The following is a 12,035-nucleotide window of genomic DNA, read 5'->3' as shown; positions in this document are numbered from 1 at the left end:
CCCGCATTATAAAATGCGCATAAACTGCGGAAAATATAAATTGGCGCGGTCTCGGCGCGGTCTCGGCGCGGTCTCGGCGCGGTCTCGGCGCGGTCTCGGCGCGGTCTCGGCGCGGTCTCGGCGCGGTCTCGCCGCGGTCTCGCCGCGGTCTCGCCGCGGTCTCATGGTCATGTTCCCTCTTCTGTGCTTCTTTCGTGTGTTTGGGATTGGTGTGGAGGAGCTGCAGGACTGTCGCACAGGTTAGTCCTGTAAACAACTATAAATACTCACTTTTATAAGGTTTATCCACTCTAAAACTAAGCCCTTAAGCTTTTAGAAGTCCCTAACCACCGCAGGAGCTGGGTTCTAGCTGCAAACAGATTAAAAAGTGGGATTGGTGAGTCTGTTTGTCTTGTTGTTACGCCAAAAGCTGTTAGCATTAGCACAAAAAAGTCTGCTAGCATCTTGCACCTGTTTACTTTGTTTACCTGTCTATTGTAACAATGCATTCAAATGCACTTCGTCCAGGTCATTGTCGTCCTTCTGTATTGTAGCCAATCTTTATTTCTTGGCTAAAGCATTTCAAGGCCGAGGAAATTTAATGAATGTTTTTCCAGTAGAACTTGCTGTTGTTGTTGTTTTTTTAGCACCTTCGTTCTGATTTCTATGGCGTATATATGCAATACACCTTAAGAAAAAGAGTATTGCTATAATGTTTATTTACAGTGTGAAATTATTTAAATTTCTATACACTGAACTAAATAAACCAAGATTACCAGCGAGTTTAACTTATGAACTAATGATTTTTACTGATGGTTGGTCCTGTCTGTCAAAACACAGGACACAGAACCGAAGAGACGTGAACTGTGTCACAACAGCTTCTGCGGTCTGGTAGAATGCTCGTCCTGCGGTGGCATGGTAGGAGGCTCGTCCTGCGAGGGTCTGGTAGGACGCTCGTCCGTCGGTGGTCTGGTAGGAGGCTCGTCCTGCGGTGGTCTGGTAGGAGGCTCGTCCGGCGGTGGTCTAGTAGGAGGCTCGTCTGGCGGTGGTCTGGTAGGACGCTCGTCCGGCGGTGGTCTGGTAGGAGGCTCGTCCTGCGGTGGTCTGGTAGGAGGCTCGTCCGGCGGTGGTCTAGTAGGAGGCTCGTCTGGCGGTGGTCTGGTAGGACGCTCGTCCGGCGGTGGTCTGGTAGGACGCTCGTCCGACGGTGGTCTCGTAGGAGGCACGTCCGGCGGTGGTCTGGTAGGACGCTTGTCCGGCGGTGGTCTAGTAGGAGGCTCGCCGGCGGTGGTCTGGTAGGAGGCTCGTCCAGTTGAACTCATATCAAGACTTTCAGCTTGATGATCATATCTGTTTTCATTTTGTCCTATTTTCTCATCAGCAATGCTATTCACATGTTGTCCCCTGTCCCACTCCCCCTGTGCAGTGTATCTCTTTCAGATGCCCCGATGACAGCTGGACCCTCTCCTCCTCCCCGCCTGGCCCTCCTCCTCCTCGTCTGGTCTTCCTCCTCCTCGTCTGGCCGATTTTTCTTGTTTTGTCTGATTTTGCCTGTTGTTTTGTTTTTGTGTGCTGTTTTGTTTTTGTGTGTTGTTTTGTTTTTGTGTGTTGTTGTGTTTTTGTGTGTTGTTGTGTTTTTGTGTGTTGTTGTGTTTTTGTGTGTTGTTGTGTTTTTGTGTGTTGTTTGTTTTTGTGTGTTGTTGTGTTTTTGTGTGTATATCTCGGTGGCTGAGTGGCTCATGTCTCACAGCAGAAGGTTTGGTTGATCCCCGGGTCACCAGGCCTTTCTGTGTGGAGTTTTTCATGTTTCTCCTCGTGTCTGGATGGGTTTCCTCCGGGTACTCCGGTTTCCCCCATCAACCAAAACATGAACGCCCTTCAGACAACTGTTGTTGTGATTTTGGGCGTTACAAAAATAAATGAATTGAATTGAATCTGTAGTTATATCGTAAATGTTTGGGTTTATATGTTTTATGTTTTCAGTTTTGCACTTTTAATATTCAGCACATGCACAAAACTCAAATTTCTGTGTCATTGTATTATTACTGTCACACTCCTCCAAGAGCCAGTACCTTCTGATCTAGTCCAGTTAGTCTGTAACATCTCCAAAGCTCAAAATGCTCTGTTCCACCTTGTGATGTCATGAAGTGTTAGTTTTCAAGTGAACAGCTCCTTTTACCTTTAGTTCAGTCGAGATTGTGCAATTCCAAGACTGAAATTATCCAAATGATTCTAGTGAAGGTGTGTGGAGTTTAAAAACACAGTGGAGCACTTCCTGTATTACAACATGATGACATCACAAGGTGGAACAGAGTGTTTTCAGTTTGAGAGAAGAACTCAGCCTAAATCTGCAGGTTTGTGTGTTAAACATGTGAATGAAACAAAACACAACTCCAGGTCTGTGTGTGACGAGGAAACGACATTAGAACAGACCAGAGAAAAGAGGAATACGAGCCCTTTAAAGAGAAAAGTGTGATGTGGGCCTTTAAATGTCCAAATATAGTGACAGTGACCCCTACAGGTGACACAGAATATTGTTAAGCATTAAATGAATTAACCATTGTAATCTTTAGTCTACTATTATTAGTGAAACTGAACATAATTTCCCAGAGCTGGGGCTGCAGACTTTATAAATTGGTCAGAAGACTTGAATACAAGGCAGCACAAAAATAATACAACCCCAATAATACCCCAATACTAATACCCCAATTTAGAAGAAAATGGTCCTGTTTGGATAAAAATGAGCCGCTTCTGTCGACTTAGATTCTGTAAAAATCATTAATCGTTTTTCTGAGGTGAAATTGATCTTTGTGAATGTGCTTCACTTTTGCCTTAATCAAAAACAAAACGCTCAAATTGTGCAATAGCAGCTTTAAAATAAATTAGACCAGGATGAAGTACACGGTTTATACTACTGTACAATAAAAGTACTACTAAAACTACTGCAGTAAAAGGACTGCATAAAAATCAACTTAAGTAAAAGTACCAATTTAAGAATGTACTTTAATAGTAAAAAGGATTTCATTGTGATTTTGTGAGTTAAATGTATTGACACAGTATGACTCACTTCATTATTAGTGAATATTAAAATACTATCCACTGTAAAATGTACTTAAATAAAGTACAGATACTGCTCTCAAATATACTCAAGTAAAAGTATTGACTGTAGTCAAATTTTAAGTGTCTGTACTTCATTGAAGTACTTTTGTACTTTGTTACTTTTCTCCACCACTGAACTAGACCAATATGTAATGTATATGTAAGAGGCAAAGTTATTGTGTGACCTGTACTACGGCTCGCCTCCTCAGTGAGCCTAAACCTGACCTGTACTACGGCTCGCCTCCTCAGCGAGCCCAAACCTGACCTGTACTACGGCTCGCCTCCTCAGCGAGCCCAAACCTGACCTGTACTACGGCTCGCCTCCTCAGCGAGCCTAAACCTGACCTGTACTACGGCTCGCCTCCAATTATTCATGCGTATTCTTGATGATTTCATGATTATTCATGGTTATTGACCCTAGGACCAAACAGTGATATCCAAAACGTTTCATTTGTGTAACGTCTGTGACCTGGTTCATAAAGACTGAGGCGATATAAAGGTAAAAGTATAAAAAAAGTATAGACTCTGTATCAGAACAATTAAAAGACCAAACAGACCAGTATAAGACACACAGACCGATATAAGACACACAGACCGATAAAAGACGCACAGACCGATATAAGACACACAGACCGATATAAGACACACAGACCGATATAAGACACACAGACCGATATAAGACACACAGACTAATATAAGACACACAGACTGATATAAGACACACAGACTAGTACACACACACACACATGGACCACGATGAACCTACTGCACACTGAGGATTACACACATATAGAACACAAAATACAACATTTAATATTGAACATCACATTCTATTGTCTAAATAAAGTGTTTTTTACTGTCATTGTGGTATCGGAAACAGTATTGGATGTTGAGTATCTTTATTGAAATAAAGTTTAACATATTGATATTGTATCACGACAAGCCAAAGTAATGTTTGTGTAATGGCTCTTTTCGAGTGTCTTTGTATGAGCGGACATTCAAATGTGCCGTAAATCACAGACGGTTTCTGTGTGCACTGGCGGCTCTTTGTGTTTCTGTTTGCGTTGGCGGCTCTTTGCGTTTCTGTTTGCGTTGGTGGCTCTTTGCGTTTCTGTTTGCGTTTCTGTGTGCACTGGCGGCTCTTTGTGTTTCTGTTTGCGTTGGCGGCTCTTTGCGTTTCTGTTTGCGTTGGCGGCTCTTTGCGTTGGCGGCTCTTTGCGTTTCTGTTTGCGTTGGCGGCTCTTTGCGTTGGCGGCTCTTTGCGTTTCTGTTTGCGTTGGCGGCTGTTTTCGTGCTTTAGGATTTTGTGCGACCACTAAACTGTCAAACGTTTATGACAAACGACACACGTTCTCCACTCGGATGAGGCACAGACAAAACAGCAGACTTCACTTTCTGTTGAGAAATGAATAAATACTTTTGGCATTCAGATATCAGGATTACTCAGAGCGTGTTCGGTTTAATGCTCCGTCTACGGCAAAAGTGACCACGAATTCCAATGGGGTTTTGTATGAAATGTTTTTCCAAATATGTCTATAACATTTATTTTTTTAAAGCTGTTTTTATTAAACCTCTGATTTTTCTCAGGTAAAACTCAGGCCTATGGACGGGTAAAGGGGCACTGTGTAACAACATATTTATCTCCATGGAGACGTTATTGCTTTGTCTGAAATGTTTCACAGACTAACTTCACAGACTAACTTATGTATATCCACTGAGACAAGCAGGTCCCATGAGCAGATCTGTGGAGAGGCGAGCCCACTCACATTAAGAGTGTGTCGTATTTACAGTTATAAAAACAACTTTAGTTGATTTGATGCAGTGACGTATAAAACTGAACTGTTATAAAACTGAACTGTTATAAAACTGTTTTAGTCTCACTGAGCTACTGGGCAGTGGCTCAGCTGGTTTGTCCACTGATCTGAAGGTTGGTGGTTCAAATCCCGCTCTCGACATAAACATCATTGGTTGAGCGTCAGATCCACTAACCCACAGGTGTGAATTCTGCCATTGTGTCCTTGGGCAAGACATTTAACCCCCCTCAGCCTTGCAGGTGGAAAAGCGCCGTATAAAACCATTTAGCATTTTCATTTTTTTTAAAGCCATCGTGTGTAACTTTTTTCATTTTGGTTGTGTTTATTGCAGTGACAAACTTAGAAAAACATGCATCCTCACTGTGAATGGGCTCGCATCTCCACAAACCTGACTCTAACTTAACTTCCTGCATGTTTCCATGGAAATGTTCCTTTGGCTATAATCTTCCCCTGTTTGGCATTAACATGTCTGTATCCATAGAGAATGTTCCGAAGTTTAACTTTAACTTTCTATTTCCATGGAAACATGCAGGTGACGTTCCACCTCCAGAAAAGTACATACTGTACCTTTAAGTCGACAAAGACGTTATGATAATTCAGTTGATTTAATCCGTGGTGATATTAGCCAATCAGAAAGTGTATTTTGTATTTTCTGTGATATAAAAGTGAAGTTTGGGTCTAGTTTGGTTTAGTCTGAATTATTCAGTCAAATGATTCGTCTTTTTAGTCACAGATTTAAAGATAGAACAGTGACTGAAATGACTAAATCTACGGCTCTTTCCTTAAATCTTTCTTCTCCTCCTCTGTTTCTCCTTTTTCCCTCTTGTTTCTCAGATTTATGTAACGTGTCGGGACGAGGGGAGCCGTGCAGGGGGTGGAAGTGGGACGTCCCAAAGCCAAAAATACTTGAGGATTGAGGATTGTTTTAGTCATTTCACTCATGGAGCAGCGCTGTCCTGATGGAAACACTGCAGAGCTGTCTCCAGGGACGCACTGAGCTGTAAGTACATTTATATCAACATTTAACTCTTTATTTGAGTCACTTTTGAAAGAATCTGCTCCTCTGACATGAGTTTTATCACGTTCTCTACTTCTAATGTAGAGAAGGTGAAGCATAAACAGAACTTTAAACTTTACAAGAGACGAGAGTTTAATGTCGACAAAATGAAGTGAGATTTATGACGTCATAAAAACATCAGTACCCGAAAGTACCCATACTCAGAGTGAGTATTCAGTACTTATTCTGAATACTCACTCTGAGTATGTGTATCCTGATACAGTTACTCTTTCATTAGGTGATATTCAGAATACAGTTACTTTTATAAAGTCAAAGGAGTACATGGCAGTACTTCATCATGTACTTTTATCTTTACTTTGTGCTCATTAACACTTCACTCCAAACACCGCTCTGTGGAGAGGCACGTGGGATTTTTGTCTATAATTAAACATAAATAAATGCAGAACAAACAGTGCAACAAAGATAAAATGAATAAATAGATTTCACATGTGTTTTCACTATGAATACTTCATTATTTTAGAGTATTCAGAACACAGTACTCTGATTGGACTATGTGACAGAATACTTCACAAAATACATTTTTATTTGGGTATTCCCTGTTCTGTAACTAAATACACGTTCAAAGTATTCTCCCATCACTGGTTGTCCTAACGGTCACTACTATTACTACTACTACTACTACCACTACTACTACTATTACTACTACTACAGTTACTACTACAGTCAATGATCCAGTTCCATAGTTGTGAATAATGTGCCATAAACATGGAGCCTGATCTGATTCTACGCTTGAGAATCTTTTTTGTATTGGGCATTTCCACATAATTATAAAATATAAAGAAGAATCATTGTAGCGCCCCCTCATGGTCACGTTTGTTTTGGCTCCATCACGTTTCAGTCTCTGCTGATTCTTTTACACAAACATGTCCAAAAATGTCACTGAGTTTTAGAAACACGACTGTGATCTGTTTGAGCAAATGTGACGAGACCTCAGACCTCAGACCTCAGAGCTCAGATGTGACGAGACCTCAGAGCTCAGACCTCAGAGCTCAGACCTCAGAGCTCAGACCTCAGAGCTCAGACCTCAGACCTCAGACCTCAGACCTCAGACCTCAGAGCTCAGATGTGACGAGACCTCAGAGCTCAGACCTCAGACCTCAGAGCTCAGAGCTCAGATGTGATGAGACCTCAGAGCTCAGACCTCAGAGCTCAGACCTCAGACCTCAGAGCTCAGATGTGACGAGACCTCAGAGCTCAGACCTCAGACCTCAGAGCTCAGAGCTCAGATGTGATGAGACCTCAGAGCTCAGACCCGAGAGCTCAGACCTCAGAGCTCAGATGTGACGAGACCTCAGAGGTCAGACCTCAGAGCTCAGGCCTCAGATGTGATGAGACCTCAGAGCTCAGACCTCAGAGCTCAGACCTCAGAGCTCAGAGCTCAGACCTCAGATGTGACCAGACCTCAGACATCAGAGCTCAGATGTGACGAGACCTCAGACCTCAGAGCTCAGACCTCAGAGCTCAGGGTTCAGAGCTCAGATGTGACCAGACCTCAGACCTCAGCTCAGGCCGTGATTTTCAATTTAAAAGAATTCACTATTTCAATGGTTTTTATGTAGATTTGTGTTTGTAGAAAATTGTCGTCTTTATAGAGAAAGATCAGGGCCAGTTTTATCCTGACAGATTTAGATTGAGCTTGTCTGTTTTATGTAATAAGACCAAATACGGTCCCTGTGGAGACGTTTGTCCTCTGCAGTTGACCCATCCTTCAGTGCTGCTGAGTTAAAGTGGACCTGTCCTGCAAACTGGACTATTCAGAGCTTTTAAACATGTTCTAGTTTCTCATTGAGCCTCTGAAGTTGTATTTTACCTCGGAGTATGAGGGTCAGTTAAATAAAATAAAGTATGCGGGTGCTACGAGAATAAAGTCGTAGCATTTCGACATTAAAGACGTAATTTTATGAGAATAAAGTCATAGTATTTAGAGTGGTTCATGTTTGAATAATCCTCCTCCAAAAAAAAATAATAATAATAAAATAAAATAAAAATAATCCTCCATTCTCCTGTATTCAAGATGTCATTGTCCCCCTTTTTCTCCCCGTTTTGTCCCTGTTTTGTCCCCGTTTTGTCCTTGTTTTGTCCTTGTTTTGTCGTCTTCTTCACTGCCACACACCCGCTGCTCTGTACTTCGTTCTCCAGTTTTATTTTCTTTGTTGGTGATGGGATTCGGCAGCGTCCTGTTGTGCTGTGTGTGATGTGCAGCTCTCCACAGCTCAAGTTTAATGCCACACTTTGGCATATTCCTGGCATTTCCATGGAGACAAGCAGGTAGCGAACCCTCCACCAGAAAAGTTCTGCACCTTTAACAGTTTTAGGCTTTAAACGTGACTTGGCTCATCTGAGACACATCATGTGATCACTGACGCTAATCAATGCTAATAAATTCACTATTACTCCAGTTTGAAATGGGACGTCTTTAGCCTGTTAGCATTAGCCTGTTAGCATTAGCCCAGAGTCTCATTTACTTCAGTATAACTATTGTCCAACACGTTTTTGACATATTATCTTTATCATTAGCGGCAGTTGCATTTGGACATTTTCTTTTCTTTCTTTAGCGTCTTTAGTCACATCGGCCGATTGGTCTTTTCAGTTTAATTTGGTTTTGAAATGTTTTTTTTCTGGACGGAGGCGCCTCCTGTTTTGCAACACCCCTGAGTGACACAAGCGGCGGGTAACAGGACCCACTGAGAGTAAATGAAAAGAATAGTAAGATTTCAACATTGAGTCTGGCTTAAATTATGGAAAAGGCAGGAGTCGTCTTTTTCAATTGAGTTTATGGAGAAATCGCACAACGTTTTTGTTTGGACTTGTTCCGACAGACAAAGGACAGCAGTTTATTTGATTATCTAAATCTGTTCTGAGGTCATTATCAGTGAAACAAACACATTAAAGATGGTTCTGATCCCATGCAAAGGAAATACTCTGACTAATATGTCTTTTTAAAATGAAAGTGTCTTTTCACTGTATAATACGACTATTGTTCTTTTTATTTCATAATTTTAGCTCGATAAATGTCGACTTTTAATAAATGTATGATGTCGTCTTTTTACTTTATTTTAGGATTTATTTTATTTTAACAAAAAGCAAATTTGTGATTTTAAGTTGATTTAGGCTACTTAAAGTTCTTACTTTAGTTCAGTATGAAATATTCAAAATATGACACGTGGCTGAGACACTGGTGGTGAAGAGGAGGAGACGGAGAGGCTGAGGAGGTTGATGGTTGTGCTGCTGCAGTGAACATGGGGCAGAGTTGTTGCTGTTGTTAAAATGTCATTTGTTTTTTACACTTAAATCAGGCCAATTCTGCAAAATGGACTTTTCAGAGTTGTTCCGTTTTCTAGCTGTTTTCTTCTCATTTAGTCTCTTGAACCTGTTTAGTCTTTGAATCATCTTTATTCTCCAGTATTTAAGACGCCATTTCACCGATTTACCCACGTTTTCACCTCCACCAGTACATGCCCACTGTGACGCGCCCACTGTGACACGCCCACTGTGACGCGCCCACTGTGACACGCCCACTGTGACACGCCCACTGTGACGTGCCCACTGTGACACGCCCACTATGACGCAAGCCCAGTGTGACACGCCCACTGTGACGCAAACCCAGTGTGACACGCCCACTGTGACACGCCCACTGTGACGCAAACCCAGTGTGACACGCCCACTGTGATGCGCCCACTATGACGCAAGCCCAGTGTGACACGCCCACTGTGACACGCCCACTGTGACGCGCCCACTGTGACACGCCCACTGTGATGCGCCCACTATGACGCAAGCCCAGTGTGACACGCCCACTGTGACGCGCCCACTGTGACACGCCCACTGTGACACGCCCACTGTGACGCACCCACTTTGACACACTCACTGTGACGTGCCCACTGTGACACACCCACTGTGACACGTCCACTGTGACACGAGCCCAGTGTGACACGCTCTGCTCTAGTGTGATGTGCATCTGTCCATAGGGGGCGCTGCAGCATGCGGCGCTTTAGTGTGATGACGTTTATGGCGACGTCAGCTCCATTGGACACTGCAGTTTATGAACTTGAAATCAGCTGCAGTGTTTCTTTTATGAAGTGTTTTATATGAATATTGTGATTTAAAATGTGTAAATTATAACAAAAAGATCCACATAAATGAGAACCATAGAGACACAAGCTCAACAGGACTCGGTTAAATAGACGTCATGATTTATTATAGTGTCATTGTCACTTGAAAATACTTTGATTAATGTACAAAATTGTAAAGTGACTTTGAACATTCATCCCACACAATGATGTAGCCACAGCTGCCCTGGGGCAGACTGAGGGAGACGAGGCTGCCGAGTCCTGACCAGGTCCGTCCTGACCTGAGGCGGTGTGAGCCCGTGTTAGAGTCATCTCAGTTTTGTTTCTAAAATATATAGTTGTTATTTTTGTGTTGTTTCTCCCATGATGTCACTGGAGGGGGCGGAGCTGAGGCTCGACTGATACAAGCTCCATATCTCCATAAAGTCACAGCAGAAACATGTTCTTTTACATTCCACTGGAGTGAGTTTAAAACCACAAGTGAATGAGACAAACCATGTTCTGTGCTGTCCTGGACATTGTGGGAGTAGTTGGGTCAGTGTTTTGGTATTTGTAGAGTTGACTCTTTCAAATCATCTTTCCTCATTTGATCCATCTGACTGAAGAGTAGATGTGATCATTTTGTCCTCTGCATTTGACCCGTCCACGGCTCTGTCGTTTTGTGCATCAAGTCTCCACAGGAACATTTCATTTATCTGTGAAAATACAAAACAAAACAAACAAAACTACACAAACCAAATAACTGCAGAGGTCCATTTAAAACATAAAAAACAGGAGCAGACGTGAGTTTAAACGTTTAAACATTAAAAACAGGAGCAGGTTGATTATAAACGTTTATCTCCAGATTATTAAAGTGCATTAGTGACACATGACTCGTGTTAACGTCTCTGTTGTTGTTGTTGACTCCGTTCAGCACAGTCAGCGCAGCCGTTTGCAAAAGGTTCAAACTTTTTATGTTTTTGTTTTTTATTCATGAATTCTTAAAAAGATGCTGTACCTGATTTTTACTGTCTAAAAACAACACTTATTCTTCACTTATACATTCTGAACATCCTAATGATTCACCTCAATGTGTGAAAAGCTCTTTTAAACTCAGACCAGTGGATTTTTGCCCAACAGTAAAGCTAACATCTAGTATGCTAACGTGCACTTCCTGGTTAGATGCAGACAGCACACGGCAGATTTATTTTGACCTGAAGAGCTGCTTTTACAGCTTTTACATTATGTCTGCACTGGGCCAAATCCAGGCTCTTTAAATATTATTCACCTGAGATTCATCTGCGTCGGCCTCAGACGTGACTCTGCTGCATCGGCACGAACTGGAAAACACCAACTGTAAAACTCGTCTGTGATGACCACATCTCCTGGCACAGTTTAAGCAAATGCATTTTTCCACTGGAGATGGACGTCTTTGTTTATTGCAAATCCATCTTTTATGACTATCTTTTAATGCTCGTCTGGGTCTAATCGTGCATGGACCTCCCCCTCCCCAGACAACTCCTCCCTTTAACTCCCTTTAAAAGAGACAGAATTGTACAAAATCCACTTTTTGGTGTTTTCTGTCATTTTCTAACTCTGTTCCTCATCAGAAACAGAAGAGGTTCATGTTTCAGTAATCTAGAGATCTCTCTGCTGGGACTTTAACCAAACTCTCCTTATGGATGATTCTGTCCAAAGCTCCGCCCACAAGCCTCCATCCCCTTTGCTCCGCCCACAAGCCTCCATCCCCTTTGCTCCGCCCACAAGCCTCCATCCCTTTGCTCCGCCCACACCAATTCTCCGTGAATAAACAAAAACATGTTACAAAGCGACAGGTGACTTGATTTTATTTGAATGATCTGAACATTTGTGTTACTTGATTTTTTTTATTATAAATCAGATGTTTTGTCCAGACACATTCCTGTTACTTGAGTATCCACAAATATGTTTTTACTCTTAATTAAATATCAAATTTCTGCTACTACTTCTTGAGTAAAGTTCTGAAGTAACGATATATTT

At 42.2% G+C, this 12,035-nt stretch overlaps 1 protein-coding gene across 1 annotated transcript in view; it reads left to right on the top strand.

The window, feature by feature from the left end:
- The first annotated feature begins 5,838 nt into the window (after positions 1-5,838).
- LOC117385449 (zinc finger protein GLIS1) overlaps positions 5,839-12,035 on the top strand; it is a 53,940-nt gene continuing 47,743 nt past the window's right edge. Inside the window, exon 1 of the mRNA XM_033982738.2 lies at positions 5,839-5,892. The gene's annotated coding sequence lies outside the window, so the exon portion shown is untranslated. The remainder of the gene's footprint in view (positions 5,893-12,035) is intronic.

The sequence above is a fragment of the Periophthalmus magnuspinnatus genome, chromosome 17 (assembly GCF_009829125.3).
Source record: "Periophthalmus magnuspinnatus isolate fPerMag1 chromosome 17, fPerMag1.2.pri, whole genome shotgun sequence".
In the NCBI taxonomy this organism is placed as follows: domain Eukaryota; kingdom Metazoa; phylum Chordata; class Actinopteri; order Gobiiformes; family Gobiidae; genus Periophthalmus; species Periophthalmus magnuspinnatus.
Note: the sequence above shows the minus strand (reverse complement) of the source record. Positions and strands in the feature narration are given on the sequence as shown.